The 8,570-nt window shown below is 38.7% G+C and overlaps 1 pseudogene; it reads left to right on the plus strand.

Annotated features, from left to right (window-relative positions):
* The first annotated feature begins 2,916 nt into the window (after positions 1-2,916).
* LOC129546248 (peptidyl-prolyl cis-trans isomerase A pseudogene) lies at positions 2,917-3,424 on the plus strand (annotated as a pseudogene).
* The last annotated feature ends 5,146 nt before the right edge of the window (positions 3,425-8,570 follow it).

The raw sequence follows: 8,570 nt of genomic DNA on the forward strand, positions 1-8,570 counted from the left end.
AAGTATTGATTCACGCGTAGCTTCAAAATGCCCACCTCCTATTGGCAGAGGCCAGCCTAGCTGCAGGGGAAAAGATGATTCAAGAAATCCATATACTCCATGATTCTGGTCTGTTTTGTTCCTTGATGCCCAAGACCAATTTCCTGTCACGAGCATTCTATTCTGGCTGCCCCAGGCAGTAAGGAAGAAATACAATATTGGGAACTGTGTATACACGCTGCCCATATTTGCTGAAATAACCAAAAGAGGGTATGGAAACAATGGAAGATCATAGTCAAAGGCCTCTCATAACATCCCTATTCCCCACCACGTAAGAGAAAAAACAGAGTTCCCATCACAGAAGACAAAAGGTATAACCTCTGGTATCGGAACCAGGATTTAAAGTTGTGGAACTGAGAAATATCAATTTTCTTATGTGTAAAAAGGGTTGTTACGAGGATTCAAAATAATAAGTATAACTTGCCCAGTCCACTGTAAGATAAGTTGAACACTGCTGCTATTGTAAATATTAGTAGCAGAAGTAGTAGTTACTGTTTTAGCACATGACCACAAGTAACAAAACGCTGGCCTGGGAAGTCCTCAATGAATTGTATGGGCTCTTGGAAACCAGCTCCTACATGAATCCTTTCCCTTCAACATGGGACCACGTACAGTCCAACTTAGACAAATAATCAGGGGTTTGACAAAGCACATGTGAGGAGACAGGGCAATCTTCCCATTCCTTGAGGGGCCACCGATCTGATGAATGATGAGAGTGAAAGTCGGTAATGAGGCATAATGGGAGGAAGAATTCCCCATTAAATATTTAAATCCCAGTTGCCATTCCCAAGGCCCCAGAACTCACATACTCAGATCTGAAACAAATGAAAAACAAGAGAGCAAGGAAAAAGTTAACAACCCACTTCAGAAATGACTGCATTCGTTCTGTTGAGCAGCTGCGTAAGTTCTGGTGGTTCCCACCCATTTGCCAGTGTGTAACTTTATTCAGAAGGAAAGTCTTTAATCACAGCACTATTACAGGATCTCATATCCTGAACCTATGAGGACTCTTGTCAAAAGTAAATATCTTGCAAAGGAAACTGAGTCACTGGCTCACAGCTCTATCTATCCCAGGCTTACTCCTGATGCTCAGAGGCCACAGGGCAGGACCTATCTTTGCCCTGTGTGCTTAAGGTTACCTAACTATGACTCCCCATGCACTGGGCATAAAGGTCATAAACGTCCTTCTATCTGCCTAGACTCAGGTCAGTGCACAGACTCTGACTCTTATGTTATACTGGTCGTTTAATTTTCCCTCTCTCATTTTTTTACGTGTAAAGCAGTAGGTCAAGGCACAGTATCCCACTGAGTCCTCAATGCCTTGACACAGGGCAGTACCTATTCTGAGGTTGATGTGAGGATGTCAGGGGGAGGGATACAGTTAGGAGATATATACAGCTAATGCATCAGGCCATAAAAGTAACTGGGCTCCATTTGCATTTGAAAGGAACAAAGAGAAAAGGAAAAAAGCATGTTAATAGCCTACAATATCTTGCCAAATAAATTTAAAGGAAAAGTGTCACATTTCCTCCTTATAAGCAATGACTCTTACCTTTGGATCAACTCCTGCAAACCCACCTTGGCCCCCCCATCAGGTCAACAGCATTGTTTGAAGTCAACTCAGCAGCCTAAAATTTAAACAACTGCATATTTCCCGAATCTATTCCATCCCTATTATTTTAGCTACTGTGGGTGGTTATTTGACATCCATCTCTGATTCCATCTTCAGCTACCAACCCTTCAATATCTACACCCTTCTTTACCTCTAATCCATCCCACAGGTCACTTAAAAGCTTCGGACATAAATCTCCTCTCAATTAGCCTACAGAGACTGCATTCTCTGTTCATCCTGTCTTAAGTAACTACATTTTCATGTATCAAATCTACCTCTGTGGTTCTTATTCCCAAACACTAAAATGTCTCCCCATGAAATAAAGGTGCAAATATCTCAGCCTGGTTTTCGAGTATTTTCACAACCTGACCCCAAATGTCCTGCATCCATCACACTTTCTGTCTCCCTCCTTGAATTCTGGAGTCCACTCAAGATAAACTGGCTGTTAGTCCCAGAGTGCACTCCTGGATCCTTTCCTCAGCATGTGTGCATGATGTTTCCCACCTGCAAGGAGACCTTCATCCACCACCTGTTCATGTCGAAACCATCCTTCAGCGTCAGATATCACCTTTCCCAAAGACCTCCCTGAACTCCCACACAGAAAGGATCTTTCCCTTCTCTGAACCTCAGAGCCCTCTCTCTAGCATTAATTAAAATGCAATGACTCCATAGACGGAGTTCTTCACCATTTCACTCAAACTTTTCTTAGTGCAACAAATTAATCTCTGAAGAGTTTGAATCCTGGCCATTTATTAGACCTGGGGTTGTTTAGTTAACCTCTACCAGCCTCCCTTCACTTGCTTGTAAAATGGGGGTAAGACTTCCCTGGTGGTCCAGTGGCTATGACTCTGTGCTTCCAATGCAGGGGGCCTGGGTTCAATCACTGGTCAGGGAACTAGATCCCACATGCAGCAACTAAAGATCCTGTGTGTTGCAACTGAGACCCAATGCAGCCAAATAAAATAAATAAAAAAATAAAATGGGGGTAAGAATGATTCCTACTTCACTTAGGTTAATATGAGGATGTCGTGAGACAACATATGAACAGTACTTAGCTGGTTGCCTGACACAGAAGAGTTCACTAAATTTTAGCTATGGTTCCTGTTTATTTGTATCTGTGGAAATTACTCTCCAGAGTTCCCTCTCTATAAGTGTGTGTTGCTTCGCCCATTACCACTACCCCGACCTCTCCTCCTGAGCCAGGGCTGGAATTATGACTTTCCTCGATCAGTAAAATGCAACAGGCCTCGCAGATGCCACCACCCCAGAGCCTTCTATATTGCCCAGCTATGGTCAGTCCCACTGTGTTCTTCAACACCGCTGACAACAGCGAGTCTTTGGACCACGTCTCCTTCGAGCTGTTTGCAGACAAAGTTCCAAAGATAGTGGAAAACTTTCATGATCTGAGCACTGAGGGGAAAGGACAAATCCTGCTTTAACAGAATAATTCCAGGATTTATGTGCCAGGGTGGTGACTGCACATGCCATAATGGCACTGGTAGCAAGTCCATCTGTGGGGAGAAATTTGATGATAAGAATTTCATCCTGAAATATACAGGTCCTGGCATCTTGTTCATGGCAAACACAGGCCCCAACACAAACAGTTTGCAATTTTTCATCTGCACGGCTAAGACTGAGTGGTTGGATGGCAAGCATGTGGTCTTTGGCAAAGTGAAGGAGGTCATGAATATTGTGGAAGCCATAGAGCGCTTTGGGTCCAGAAATGTCTATACCAGCAAGAAGATCGCCACTGTGGACTGTGGACAAATCTAATAAACTTGACATTTTTTTATCCTTAAAAATAAATAAAATGCAACAGAAGTGATATCACTTCTGGTCTTCTCCTTTAAAAAGCCAGGCAGCTTCTGCTTTCTCCCTGGTAAAGCCAGGCACCTCGCTGTAAAGAAACCTGGACTAGACTGTTGGATAATGAGACCACAAAGAAAGAGAAAGGCCATATGGAAGAGCACTGAGATGCCAGGCATATAGTGATGCCACACTGGATCTTCTAGCTCAATAGCCAGCTCAATGCACGTGCATGAGAGACTCCCCAAGCAAGACAAGCAGAAAAACTGCCCATTTGAGCCTCAGAAACCTTAAAGTCAGCCATGGATTTATGGGAACTCATAAATTACTATACAGATAACTAAAACAACATCTATCAACTCTCCCCTCTAATAGACCATGAGTTCCTTATGCGTAAGGATCATATCAAATTTACATTTGTATCATCAGCTCCTAAACAGACATAAGCTTCAATTAATTCATACATTAATACACTAGTGGAGTATGTGAGTGGCTAAGGCAGAGTTGTTTGAACGGAAAGCTACCGAATGAATTATTTCCTATCTCTTTATGAGGATACTGGACATACAGAATCAAAGCCCAGGGTACAAAAACATTAATACAATCTGACAACCTAAGCAAGAGGACCCCATTTTTGAAAGCTCCAAGCTCAGCATCTTGGTTAAACATTTCCCTTCCAAAACAACCTGGATCCGTGTCAACTTCTAAGACACTGGCAACCTGGGCAGCCTGAGGAAAGGAAATGGGAAACTTGGATTTATTGCACCAAGTTGAAACTGCAGAGGGAAACAGACGGGAGATAAAACGTTCCGGGATGTTGACATTTTTCTACCCATTCAAGTAGTGATTGCTGCTCACCATCTGTCTTGGCTCCAGAGAGTTGGGTCTTTGAGCATTGAAAGAGCTTCCTTCTGTCACTTCTGCAGAATGATATCAAATGTATCACCTCTTAAGATTATATTTTGTCTAACACAGAGTCTAGCTCTGTCCCTTTAAGCCTGACAGCCCATCCCCAGATCAAAAGACCTAAAAAGAAGTTATCTCATCCAGCTTTTTCTCTTTCTCAGATTTTGTCCTAAACCATAGCCCTCTTGTTTTTACATCTCTTTTCTGTTAAGAATCTTGCCTATGTCCTAGATTCTTACTATGCACCAGAGGTTCTGATCCCAAGCTCTTTGCCAACCACAATGATTTATTTTCCCATGAACTTTCCAACTTCCAGTTATATGAAAAGTGAAACCATACCACCTCAGTCATACCACCTTCTGGCCAAAGCATCCAGAGTAAACCCTTGTAATCTCTATAATTTCTGGGCGTTACACGTGAGATCTCAAATGAAGTCCACATTCCATCTGTTGGAAAACATTTTACATGAATTCTTTGGAAATGGGTTATGAAGAGAAACAAAAGGATCAAGGATATGATCCTGCTAACTTGAGTAGATGTGAATGAAACCCCATGCCAGATACACTTGATAGCTTTCACTCTTAACTTTTCATCAAGTCAAAAGTCATGTCCTCCACAATAATTTTTGTTAATTCTCAAGGTTCTTATATTCTCACTGCCACTCCATGCTGCAGTTCCCTGAATCTAATGAATTCTTGTTCCTAGTTTTAATAATGCCACATGTACATGTACTGAGCCTCAAATACCTCTCTTACATCATAAAATGCTTCTTGAGTCTTTCATATGCGGGTGCAACAAAACCCAATCACTGTGGTCTAGGACATAATGACCCAACGAAGGAACAGAAAGAAAAAAAAAAACAGTAGACAAACACAGCAGTGAACACTCCTCCAGGAAAAGTTGAATGTGCTCTGGAGAGCAGCACCTCATTCTGGAGGTGAGTTGGGAGAACAGAAAAGATTCCCAGGGAAATAAAAGCAGGAGATACTTACACTCAAAGTATGAGCCATTAAAACAGACAAATCCCAAGTTACAGCTAGACATTTCAGTATGTCTCAATAATTGACAGAACAAATGGACAGGAAATCAGCAAAAAGGTGGTAGAGTTGAACAGCTATCAACCAGCTTGACCTAAGTGACATTTACAAAACACTCAACCCAACAATGTCAGGATACACATTCTGCTCAAATGCATACAGAACAGTCACTAAGAAAAACCCTATACTGGGTCATACCCCAAATCTCAATTATTTCAAAAGGACTCAATTCCCAAAAAGTATTTTTCTCTGACCACAAAGAAATTAAATTAGAAATCAATAGCAGAAAGATTTCTGAAAAAAATCCCCAAAGTTTTTAAAATTAAATACATATCTAAGTAATCCACAGGTCAAAAACAAATCAAAAGGGAAATCAGAAAATACTTTGAACAGGAGGAAAATGAAAATATGAGAATGTATGGAATGTCACCAAAGCAGAGAAATTTATAAGACTAAATGCTTATATTAGAAAAGAAAAATCAATTTCACTTTCCACATTAAAAATTAGAAGTAGAAGATAAAATTAAATCCACATTAAGCAGAAGAAAGGATATACTAAAGATCAAGTGGAAATAAATGAAACAGAAAACAAAAAGGCAATAGAAAAAAAATGAAGTCAAAGTTGCTTCTCTGAGCAATTTTATCAATAAAATTAATAAAACTCTAGCCATAATGATTAAGAGAAAAAGAGAAAAGACACAAATTATCAGCATAATGAATAAAAGAGCTACAACATTTAAATTTATACAGGGAATTCTCTGGCAGTCCAGTGACAGGACTTGTTATTTTCACTTCTGGGACCCAGGTTCCATCCCTGGTCTGGGAACTAAGACCCTGCAAGCCATATGGTACAGTCAAAAATAAAAAAGTAAATTTCTACAGATATTAAAGAAAAAAAGCAAATACAGGGGACTTCCCTGATGGTCCAGTGGTTAAGACGCTGCACTTCCAAGGCAGGAGGTGTGGGTTTGATCCCTAGTTGGGGAACTAAGATCCCACATACCACTCACCCAAAAAGTAAATAACTAAAATTTTAAAAATAAGAGTAAATATAATGAACAACCTTATGACAATAAATACAAAAACTTAGATGAAATGGACAAATTCCTTAGATGACACAAATGACCAAAGCTCATTAAAGAAAAAATTTAGCAACCTGAAAATGTCTATCAATGAAAGGAACCTAAACTGTAATTTAAAACACCCCATCAAGGGAGAAAGGATACTTGTGTATGTATGGCTGAGTCTCTTCACTGTTCACCTGAAACTGTCACAGCATTGTTAATCAGCTATACCCCAATATGAAATAAAAAGTTTTTAAAAAGAAATAAGGTATTGTATATACAGGGAAAAAATATATATATACATACGTCCCAATGTTCACTGTAGCACTGTTTACAATAGCCAAGACATGGAAGCAATCTAAATGTCCCTTGACAGTGGATAAAGATGTGGTGCAATGGAAGATACAATGGAGTATCACTCGATGATTAAAAAGAATGAAATAATGCCATTTGCAGCAACATGGATGGATCTGGAGATCATCATACTAAGTGAAGTAAGTCAGAGAAAGACAGCATACGCTATCACTGATATGTGGAATTTTTTTAAGTGGTACAAACGAACTTATTTACAAAACAGAAACAGACTCACAGACTTAGAGAAAACTTATAGTAACAGACAGGCGCAGGGGGTGGATGGCTGAAGCGTTGAAGGAGGGATAGATAGGGAATTTAGGACTGACATGTACATGCTGCCATATTTAAAACAGATAAGCAACAAGGACCTACTGGACCTATTGAGCACAGGGAACTCTGCTCAATATTCTATAATAACCTAACTGGGGAAAGAATTTGAAAAAGATAGATATATGTATATGTTTAACTGAATCACTTTGCTGTACATCTAAAACTAATAAAACATTGTTAACTATCCAATATAAAGTAAAATTTTTAAAAAATAGTAGTTGCATCATTAAAAAAGAAGAAAACTCCAGGCCAGATGAACTCCCAGCGATTTTTATCAAATATTTAAAGAAGAAATAATCAATTCAATACAAACTCTTCCAAAAATTGAGAAGGGACTACTTGCTAACTTATTCTGAGGCCAGCAGTACCCCAAGAACAAAATCAGAAAAAGACATTACAAGAAAAGAAACAGACCAATATTCCTCTTGAACATAGATGCAAAAATTCTAAGCAAAACTTTGGCAAATCAAAACCAACAATATATTAAATGGATAATATATCAGAACTATGTGGAATTTTTCCAAGGAATGCAGGGTTATTTTAACATTCAAAATTCAATCAATGTAATTTACTATGTTACATTGTAACATTGTTACAATGTAATGTAATTTACTATGTTACACAGTAAACTAAAGACAAAAAAACACATGATAATCTTAATAGCCACAGAAAAAGCATTTGCCAAAATCCAACAGCCAATCCTGAAAACCTCTGGAAACAAGAAACAGAAGAGAACTTCTCCAATCTGAGAAAAGTCATCCACACATACAGACACACACACACAAGCAGTTAACATCATACTCAACGGTGAAAACTTGAATGTTCTTCCCCTAAGATCAAGGATTTCCACTCTCATCATTTCTACTGAACACTGTACTGGAAGTTCTAGACAGTGTAATCAAGCATGAAAAAGAAATAAACAGTATCCAGATTGTAAAGGAAAATGTGAATCTTTATTCACAGATAATATGATAACCTATCTGGGAAAAGAGGAAATCAACCAAAAAACTACTAGAATAAATAGATGAGTATAGGAAAGTTGTAGGATTCAAGATCAATACACAAAAATCAATTATATTTGTATATGCTATCTACAGTTGGAATCTGAATGTTTAAAAATACCACTTAAAACAGTATTTTAAAATATTAAATAAATAGGGATAAACCAGAAAAAGATGGAAAAGACCCAAACAGTGAAAACAAATATTGCTGAGAGAAATTAAGGATGAATTAAACAAATGGAGAGCTATACTTTGACCATGGGTCAGAAGATTCACTGTTGTTAAGACATCAGTTCTCCAAACTCATCTTCAGATTCAAAGCAATCTCAATCAAAATCCTAGCAGACATTTTTGTAGAAACTGATAAGGTAACTCTGGAATTCATATGAAAAGGTAAAAAACCCAGAATAACTAAAAACAA

Source organism: Moschus berezovskii, chromosome 22 (genome assembly GCF_049115385.1).
Source record: "Moschus berezovskii isolate FMDL1 chromosome 22, NW_MosBer_1.0, whole genome shotgun sequence".
Lineage (NCBI taxonomy): Eukaryota > Metazoa > Chordata > Mammalia > Artiodactyla > Moschidae > Moschus > Moschus berezovskii.